Source organism: Aegilops tauschii, chromosome 5, assembly GCF_002575655.3.
Source record: "Aegilops tauschii subsp. strangulata cultivar AL8/78 chromosome 5, Aet v6.0, whole genome shotgun sequence".
In the NCBI taxonomy this organism is placed as follows: Eukaryota; Viridiplantae; Streptophyta; class Magnoliopsida; order Poales; family Poaceae; genus Aegilops; species Aegilops tauschii.
The window spans coordinates 504,748,877-504,759,251 of record NC_053039.3 but is presented as its reverse complement, the minus strand read 5'-3'; positions in this window follow the sequence as shown (position 1 = coordinate 504,759,251).

Here is a 10,375-nt window from a genome sequence, read left to right as displayed (position 1 = left end):
CCCAAGTTTCCCAGCACTTTGAGAATTTGCCCTTATCTAACATTCTTAACAAGTTGATCCACGCTATTGGCAATTCTCTTAGCATGCACACTATCCACGTCTGCGCACCACGTCATCAGTTCCTTATCCATGCACCCACTCATGAGACATGCATGCATTCTTCCACCCTAGCCCGCATGCAACAAATAATTAGGAAAAGAAAACATGTCTATCGTTAGACTTTGATTCGGTCGCATCCATATTTAGAGGGCTGGAAAATTAGAGAATTAATGAAGCATGCAAGCTATTAGTACCATGAATAAATCTATCCTTAATTGGAGCGATGAGTGGCACAACAAAAATACGAGTAACAATGCATGCCCGGCTTTAAAGCGATTATATGGCTGTGCTTGCGCTATTTTTTTTTTCATAACTGAAGGAATCTTATTGGCCATCGCATGAACCTTTGTCTTACATATTAATCTGATCTGATCAACGAACCCCCGAAGGTTCTTCATCTCCCTGAACGAATAAAGCTCCACCTATTCCCTCATGAAAAAGAAAAAAACACACATCGGTCTTCGCATGTTTCGTCCATCTCTACCTCTCTCTCTCTTCGTACTGCTGTCGGATCGGAGCCTCGTGATCCTGCCCTTTATCTCTACCTTTCTCGGAGCCTGGTGATCCCCGTTGTTGTGCCCTATGATGGTCCAAGACCAACGCCCAGGCGTCCACCTGACGAGCTATATTGTGCCCAACTGCAATCCCGCATCTCTCTGTCTCCCCCATATCATACATTTTAGTTTTGTATTTTGTACTATTATTGCTCTCAGTAGATTGTTTTGTAGAATCACAAGTTCACAACATATAGCATATTATTCGACTTCGTTTTCAGGTAATTTGTTCCCTGGGAGTAGTATTCCATTCTGAATTTTATGGGTAGTTCTGTTCTATTACTCGAGTGATACAACTGCAGGGTTCTACTGTTGTCACAACAATTACCTGCCTATATAAATGAAAGGAAATATGGAGTACAAGTATTAACATACTCATTCTCTCTAAAATCCAGTTTAATGTATGGTGCATTGTTGCCTATAGCCCTACTACATGCTTACTAACAAATATTTGGTTGAGATAAAACACCTTGGATAACAGTTCTTGCTGAGAGTTTTTTCCTTGCACAGAGGATTAGATATGGGTTGTTCTCATTGTCCTTCAATTTAATTGCTATATGTTTACTGGTTGTGCGATATATAAGATGTAGTAAAATAGAGTACATATGGTCTACTCGGGAACCATGACATTTAGTATAGCTTTGATTATCATCCACTCAATAAGTGGATCAAGGTGGAGAATGCAAGCTAATTCCTATTCGGGTGCATTAACACTGTGAGGGTCACGAATTAGTATGAAATCTCTTTGTTTCTTGCTTCGATGCACTTCTAATAGACAACCAAATGAAATTATCTTGAATTATTATGAGAAAATTTTCATCGTAATATATGTTATTTCTCTTAATGTTAGCAATGCGTTCTTCTAATTACGCAAATATGGAGATACTCTATGATATATTAATTTGTCTGGCATTTTATTCATTCAAATGTTCAAATAGACATATATTTATATTTCCTTTCATAGGCTTCCCTATTTCTCACTCCATAAATCCTTCTATACGGTATCACAAATTCCCGCAGCAACGCACGAGGTATCATCTAGTTTTCGTTGTAACTGATCCTTTGCCACAGCTTTGCCTACCGTTTGATGAATTGCCCCTTGACATGACGGACTCACGTGAAATGTCTAAAATAACCCTGCACCAGCCTAACCGAGCCCCATCTCTCGTCTCTTCCCACGCCGACCAAACCGTGGCGCCGGCGGCGGCGGCGACTTTCCATCCCAAGCGATGGGCGACGACGGTTGGTTACCACGAAGACTACGTACATAGCGGCCGGCGGCAACCGGGAGTGTAACCGTAACTTGGTGGCAGTGCGTCGTGTACGAGTGGCAGATCACACGACCAGCTCGGCGGCGCGGACAAACAGTTCTAGCGGCGGCGTGGACGAGCAGCAGCGGCCATATGTGGTAAGCGTGCAGTTACAAGGAAAATAAGGGCAAATCCTCAGAGTGCTGGGAAACTTGGGGCAAATCCTCGAATTCCCCCTGTTCGTATTAACTTCCAATCTTCTTGTGTGATCGAGTACTCCAACCTTGTCCAGGTTGGGGTTGGAGTAATGTAAACCTGAAGTAAACTGTCTCTGTCTGACGCTGTTGATACTACTCTACTCGGTGCAATGGTAGATACTTCAGCTGCATTAAGGCGTGTAGGCAGGTAGGAGACACTAGCCCGTTGGTTGTTCTGTACTTCTGTCGTTACCAGCGAGGCGCTCTGCTTTGCAACCAACTCATTAACTGGTATCGACACAGGGTCAGTCTTGGTACGTACTTCTACGTTACAGCAAGCGACAGGTCGTATAAAGGTCGTGAGAGGAGAACAATTATACCAAGCTATTCAGGTCGAGATTTAGGCCAACTCCAGCGCACGACCCATCATGTCCGGCCCTGTACGTTTGGGGCAAAACGGACAAACCCCACAGCCCAGCGCGCGACGGCCTGGACCCATCTTATTGGTTTTGTGTCCGTTCGACCCTATTTTCAGACCAAACTTGAGATGGATTTGGGTCGAAGCGGACGGCCGTCTGCGTCCGCGCATGGCCCGCATGACAGCCACCTTTTCTCCCCTTCCCCTCTCTTTCTCATCTGCAAGACGCCGGAGCTGCGTCGCCTTCGCTCGTCTCGCCGGAGCCGCACCGCCATGGCTGCTCGCGCTACCGTCCACCGCGTCGCCTCGCCGGAGCACACGCGCCGCCATAGCGTGCTCCAGCTCGACGAGAACGCCGCGTCGCCATGGCGCCGCCCCGCGTCGGCATGCTCCTCGCCCTTGCCATGGCACTGCCCCGCATCGGCTGTTGCTGTCGCGGCCTAGGGCAAGTGCTGCGGCAAGCTGTTGCTGGCGAGCGGGGCCGTGCAGCGTTTGAAATCGTGGGCTGGAGTTGGCCTTAAGGGTCTGTTTGGTTGCTGCCCCTAAATCATTCGGGGTAGGCAGCAAATTTGATGTAGAGCCCTCCGTGCAGGAGGAGGATCGGACGTAGGCGGCAGTGAGAAACGCTGGCTGCTCCCCGTGCCTACAGTTCCGGCTGTATTGTCCCGTCACATCCCTCCTGCGCGGTCAGCTGCTCCCGATGACGTGAGGAGCAGGAGAATATGGTGGACAATGGTAATGAGACGATCATAATTCACAGTTCGGAGTAACTGCAATCTGTTTTAAGGAAAGACTGTCACGCGCTGCTGTATTGGGTACTAGTCCCGCTCCGTATGAAATTATCATGAAAGCAAACGTTGTTTGTTCTTGTTCAGCCATGCCCGGAAAGCATCACGGCACAGCACAGCACGACACGACACGGCGAATGCATGTGGTGTGGTGACGCTTTCGATCATCGATGAATCACTTGGGTAGATAAGACGAATCATGTGCTCACGTATACGTCTCCCTTTGCATCCACAAAACGAGGTACATATCCGAAACAAGAATTTCTCGGGCAGTGATATGTATCGCTTAATGTTGGAATTATTGGGTCTAGCCCATATCGTAATTTATATTTTCTTCCAATAATTCAAGGTAAATTTCAGATGCTTCCGTGGCCCATTCATGCATGACAAGGTGGTGTGGAAAATACGTGCATGCGCTCCTTTTATTCTGTCATGCATCATTGGAGAGGCAGCAAGGTTAATGTAGAGCCCCGTGATTGTTGCCCCCTCTGGCAGAGTGCTGGAAAAGGCCTCTAGATTGGATTTCGTGGTTCTGGAACTTGCGGCGGTGGAAAAAGTATTTCCTCTCTGTCTCGGTTGGTTTCACGATTTATGGGTATTTATAGATGAAGAATTAGGTCAAACGGAGCCACGTGTGCCTCACAAGCCACCGGGGCATGCCCCCCGGCCACTGCTCCATCTTCTCGCGTCCTCCCGAATCTTACAGTGTCTCTTATTGTCAGAAAAAAAATCTTCAAAAAGTTTCGGGGCATTTGGACTTCATTTGATATGTATATTCTGTAAAACCAAAAATATGCAGAAAACAACAACTGGCATTGGACACTAAGTTAATAGGTTAGTATCAAAAAATGATATATATAATTGCTTATAAATGTATATAAAACATCCAAATTTGATAATATAAAGGCATAGAACAATCAAATATTATAGATACATTGAAGACGTATCATCACACAACTGGGATTAGTGGAAAGGTTGTTCTTTTTGCCTGAGTTGGCACTGGCAATGGAAATATTTCAAGTTTAGAAATTCAGTAGCTGCTCAGAGTATGACACTAAAGTAATTATCATATTGATGAGCGGCGTACCTCTGCGTCTCCTAGGAAATCCACCGAAGCATGGGCTCCATTGAGCACGGCAACCGCCACAACATCTACCTCCTCCGGGTCCGAGCACATCGCCTGTAGAACCAACTATTCCCCAGCCTCCTTGCCTCGCCCATGTCAAACTCAATGACAGCCGCAGAGGAGTGAGGCAAGACGGAGAGTTCTCGAGCTGAGGAAGGCGAGGGGTGGGCGTCGGAACAACACGGGGGCACTTTGTTGGGGATCGTTGCAGAAATTAAAAAAATTTCTACGCATCACCAAGAACAATCTATGGAGTCTTCTAGCAACGAGAGGGAAAAGAGTGCATCTACATACCCTTGTAGATCGCGAGCGGAAGCGTTCAAGTGAACGGGGTTGATGGAGTCGTACTCGTCGTGATCCAAATCAACGATGACCGAGCGCCGAACGGACGGCACCTCCGCCTTCAACACACGTACGGTTGGGGAAGACGTCTCCTCCTTCTTGATCCAGCAAGGGGAGGGAGAGGTTGATGGAGATCCAGCAGCACGACGGCGTGATGGTGGAAGCAGCGGGGATCTCGGCAGGGCTTCGCCAAGCTCAGCGAGAGGGAGAGGGGGAGGTGTCACGGGAGGGAGAGGGAGGCGCCAGGGGCTTGGGTTGCTGCTCCCATGCACCTCCCCACTATATTAGGGGTGGAGGGGGCTGATTTCTTGCCCTCCAAGTCCATTGGGGCGTTGGCAAAGGTGGGGGAAAGAAATCCCATCATTTCCCTTCCCCACCGATTGTTATCCCCCCTTTTTAGGGATCTTGATCTTATCCCTTCGGGATATGATCTTATTCCTTCTAAGGTGGGATCTTGGTGCGCCTTGACCAGGGGTGTGGGGCCTTGCCCCCACTACCCACGTTCATGTGGGTCCCCCCATGCAGGTGGGCCCCACTTCGGAACCTTCTAGAACCTTCCCGGTACAATACCGAAAAATCCCGAACATTTTCCGATGGCCAAAATAGGACTTCCCATATATAAATCTTTACCTCCGGACCATTCCAGAACTCCTTGTGACGTCCGGGATCTCATCCGGGACTCCGAACAACTTTCGGTTAACCGCATACTAATATCTCTACAACTCTAGCATCACCGAACCTTAAGTGTGTAGACCCTACGGGTTCGGGAGACATGCAGACATGACCGAGACGACTCTCCGGTCAATAACCAACAGCGGGATCTGGATACCCATGTTGGCTCCCACATGTTCCACGATGATCTCATCGGATGAACCACGATGTCGAGGATTCAATCAATCCCGTATACAATTCCCTTTGTCAATCGGTACGTTACTTGCCCGAGATTCGATCGTCGGTATCCCAATACCTTGTTCAATCTCGTTACCGGCAAGTCACTTTACTCGTACCGTAATGCATGATCCCGTGACCAAACACTTGGTCACATTGAGCTCATTATGATGATGCATTACCGAGTGGGCCCAGAGATACCTCTCCGTCATACGGAGTGACAAATCCCAGTCTCGATTCGTGCCAACCCAACAGACACTTTCGGAGATACCCGTAGTGCACCTTTATAGCCACCCAGTTACGTTGTGACGTTTGGCACACCCAAAGCACTCCTATGGTAGGAGTTGCACAATCTCATGGTCTAAGGAAATGATACTTGACATTTGGAAAAGCTCTAGCAAACGAACTACACGATCTTGTGCTATGCTTAGGATTGGGTCTTGTCCATCACATCATTCTCCTAATGATGTGATCCCGTTATCAATGACATCCAATGTCCATAGTCAGGAAACCATGACTATCTGTTGATCAACGAGCTAGTCAACTAGAGGCTCACTAGGGACATGTTGTGGTCTATGTATTCACACATGTTTTACGATTTCCGGATAACACAATTATAGCATGAACAATAGACAATTATCATGAACAAGGAAATATAATAACAACCATTTTATTATTGCCTCTAGGGCATATTTCCAACAGTCTCCCACTTGCACTAGAGTCAATAATCTAGTTACATTGTGATGAATCGAACACCCATAGACTTCTGGTGTTGATCATGTTTTGCTCTAGGGAGAGGTTTAGTCAACGGATCTGCTACATTCAGGTCCGTATGTACTTTACAAATATCTATGTCTCCATTTTGAACATTTTCACGAATGGAGTTGAAAGCGACGCTTGATATGCCTGGTCTTCCTGTGAAACCTGGGCTCCTTGGCAAGGGCAATAGCTCCAGTGTTGTCACAGAAGAGAGTCATCAGGCCCGACGCATTGGGAATAACTCCTAGGTCGGTAATGAACTCCTTCACCCAGATTGCTTCTTGTGCTGCCTCTGAGGCCGCCATGTATTCCGCTTCACATGTAGATCCCGCCACAACGCTTTGCTTGCAACTGCACCAGCTTACAGCCCCACCATTCAAAATATACACGTATCCGGTTTGTGACTTAGAGTCATCCAGATCTGTGTCGAAACTAGCATCGACGTAACCCTTTACGACGAGCTCTTCGTCACCTCCATAAACGAGAAACATATCCTTAGTCCTCTTCACGTACTTCAGGATATTCTTGACCGCTGTCCAGTGTTCCATGCCGGGATTACTTTGGTACCTTCCCACCAAACTTACGGCAAGGTTTACATCAGGTCTGGTACACAGCATGGCATACATAATAGACCCTATGGCCGAGGCATAGGGGACGACACTCATCTTTTCTCTATCTTCTGCCGTGGTCGGGCATTGAGCCGAGCTCAATTGCACACCTTGTAATACAGGCAAGAACCCCTTCTTGGACTGATCCATATTGAACTTCTTCAATATCTTGTCAAGGTATGTACTCTATGAAAGACCAATGAGGCGTCTTGATCTATCTCTATAGATCTTGATGCCTAATATATAAGCAGCTTCTCCAAGGTCCTTCATTGAAAAACACTTATTCAAATAGGCCTTTATACTTTCCAAGAATTCTATATCATTTCCCATCAATAGTATGTCATCCACATATAATATGAGAAATGCTACGGAGCTCCCACTCACTTTCTTGTAAACACAGGCTTCTCCATAAGTCTGTGTAAACCCAAACGCTTTGATCATCTCATCAAAGCGAATGTTCCAACTCCGAGATGCTTGCACCAGCCCATAGATTGAGCGCTGGAGCTTGCTTACTTTGTTAGCATTCTTAGGATCGACAAAACCTTCCGGCTGCATCATATACAACTCTTCCTTAAGGAAGCCATTAAGGAATGCCGTTTTGACGTCCATCTGCCATATCTCATAATCATAGTATGCGGCAATTGCTAACATGATTCGGACGGACTTCAGCTTTGCTACGGGTGAGAAAGTCTCATCGTAGTCAACCCCTTGAACTTGCCGATAACCCTTAGCGACAAGTCGAGCCTTATAGATGGTCACATTACCATCCGCGTCTGTCTTCTTCTTAAAGATCCATTTGTTTTCTATGGCTCGCCGACCATCGGGCAAGTCAGTCAAAGTCCATACTTCGTTTTCATACATGGATCCTATCTCGGATTTCATGGCTTCTAGCCATTTGTCGGAATCCGGGCCGCCATCGCTTCTTCATAGTTCGAAGGTTCACCGTTGTCTAACAACATGATTTCCAGGACAGGGTTGCCGTACCACTCTGGTGCGGAACGTGTCCTTGTGGACCTACGAAGTTCAGTAGTAACTTGATCCGAAGCTTCATGATCATCATCATTAACTTCCTCCCCAGTCGGTGTAGGCACCACAGGAACATCTTCCCGCGCTGCGCTACTTTCCGGCACGGAAGGGGTGAGTATCACCTCATCAAGTTCCACTTTCCTCCCACTCAATTCTTTCGAGAGAAACTCCTTCTCTAGAAAGGACCCGTTCTTGGCAACGAAGATCTTGCCTTCGGATCTGAGGTAGAAGGTATACCCAATAGTTTCCTTAGGGTATCCTATGAAGACGCATTTTTTCGACTTGGGTTCGAGCTTTTCAGGTTGAAGTTTCTTGACATAAGCATCGCATCCCCAAACTTTTAGAAACGACAGCTTAGGTTTCTTCCCAAACCATAATTCATACGGTGTCGTCTCAACGGATTTCGACGGAGCCCTATTTAAAGTGAATGCGGCAGTCTCTAAAGCATAGCCCCAAAATGAGAGCGGTAAATCGGTAAGAGACATCATAGATCGCACCATATCCAATAGAGTGCGATTACGACGTTCGGACACACCATTTCGCTGAGGTGTTCCAGGCGGCGTGAGTTGTGAAACTATTCCACATTTCCTTAAGTGTGTGCCAAATTCGTGACTCAAATATTCCCCTCCACGATCTGATCGTAAGAACTTTATTTTCTGTCAAGTTGATTCTCAACCTCACTCTGAAATTCCTTGAACTTTTCAAAGGTCTCAGACTTGTGTTTCATTAGGTAGACATACCCATATCTACTCAAGTCATCAGTGAGAGTGAGAACATAGCGATAGCCACCGCGAGCCTCAACACTCATTGGACCGCACACATCAGTATGTATGATTTCCAATAAGTTGGTTGCTCGCTCCATTGTTCCGGAGAACGGAGTCTTGGTCATCTTACCCATGAGGCATGGTTCGCACGTGTCAAATGATTCGTAATCAAGAGACTCCAAAAGTCCATCTGCATGGAACTTCTTCATGCGTTTGACACCAATGTGACCAAGACGGCAGTGCCACAAGTATGTGGGACTATCATTATCAACCTTACATCTTTTGGTATTCACACTATGAATATGTGTAACACTACGTTCGAGATTCATTAAGAATAAACCATTAACCAGCGGGGCATGACCATAAAACATATCTCTCATATAAATAGAACAACCATTATTCTCGGATTTAAATGAGTAGCCATCTCGAATTAAACGAGATCCTGATACAATGTTCATGCTCAAAGCTGGCACTAAATAACAATTATTGAAGTTTAAAACTAATCCCGTAGGCCAATATAGGACTTCCCATATATAAATCTTTACCTCCGGGCCATTCCGGAACTCCTCGTGACGTCCGGGATCTCATCCGGGACTCCGAACAACTTTCGGTTAACCGCATACTAATATCTCTACAACTCTAGCATCACCGAACCTTAAGTGTGTAGACCCTACGGGTTCGGGAGACATGCAGACATGACCGAGACGACTCTCCGGTCAATAACCAACAGCGGGATCTGGATACCCATGTTGGCTCCCACATGTTCCACGATGATCTCATCGGATGAACCACGATGTCGAGGATTCAATCAATCCCGTATACAATTCCCTTTGTCAATCGGTACGTTACTTGCCCGAGATTCGATCGTCGGTATCCCAATACCTTGTTCAATCTCGTTACCGGCAAGTCACTTTACTCGTACCGTAATGCATGATCCCCGTGACCAAACACTTGGTCACATTGAGCTCATTATGATGATGCATTACCGAGTGGGCCCAGAGATACCTCTCCGTCATACGGAGTGACAAATCCCAGTCTCGATTCGTGCCAACCCAACAGACACTTTCGGAGATACCCGTAGTGCACCTTTATAGCCACCCAGTTACGTTGTGACGTTTGGCACACCCAAAGCACTCCTATGGTAGGAGTTGCACAATCTCATGGTCTAAGGAAATGATACTTGACATTTGGAAAAGCTCTAGCAAACGAACTACACGATCTTGTGCTATGCTTAGGATTGGGTCTTGTCCATCACAACATTCTCCTAATGATGTGATCCCGTTATCAATGATATCCAATGTCCATAGTCAGGAAACCATGACTATCTGTTGATCAACGAGCTAGTCAACTAGAGGCTCACTAGGGACATGTTGTGGTCTATGTATTCACACATGTTTTACGATTTCCGGATAACACAATTATAGCATGAACAATAGACAATTATCATGAACAAGGAAATATAATAACAACCATTTTATTATTGCCTCTAGGGCATATTTCCAACACACTCGACGCGACGCCGGAGTGGGGGTGGCGGCTATGCTCCATTTGGGGAT